We start from the raw sequence: 500 nt of genomic DNA, 5'->3' as shown, positions 1-500 counted from the left end.
CCCTCTTTCAAAGCCCAGCTCCTATAACCGCGGTCCCGTCCGAGGTAAAAGCCATCGCGTGGCTTTCAAACTCCGGGTTTGGCAGTTCGAGGATTTAAAAAACACAACCGGAGTTTTCGTGCACAGTCCTGCTTCGAGAAGCGCAGGCTCCTGCACAGATTCACTCGGGATACAGAGTGCATACAAATTAGCAGGAAGAATTTAACGACATCGTTTGCCTGCAAGCTGGGACGACAGACTTAGGGAGGCAGGGGACCAGGGAACGCTTTCTCTTCCCGTACGCATCGAGCCGCGGGCGGCTTCGTTCTCCCGAGTCGCAGCTGGACGCGGAGCAGGCGTGGTCCGGGGCTGGAAGGCGGGCGGCGGCGAGGGACGCGCCCGGGGCCTGCGCTCAGGTGGAGCGGGCGCTGCTCCGCAGCTGCTCCCCACGTCCCCGCCCCGCCAACCCGCTCTGGGAGGGGGGCGCCGTGGCGGAGGGGCGGGAGCCCCGCGGGCACCTG

This window comes from Pteropus alecto, unplaced genomic scaffold, assembly GCF_000325575.1.
Source record: "Pteropus alecto unplaced genomic scaffold, ASM32557v1 scaffold11, whole genome shotgun sequence".
Taxonomy (NCBI): Eukaryota; Metazoa; Chordata; class Mammalia; order Chiroptera; family Pteropodidae; genus Pteropus; species Pteropus alecto.
Note: the sequence above shows the minus strand (reverse complement) of the source record.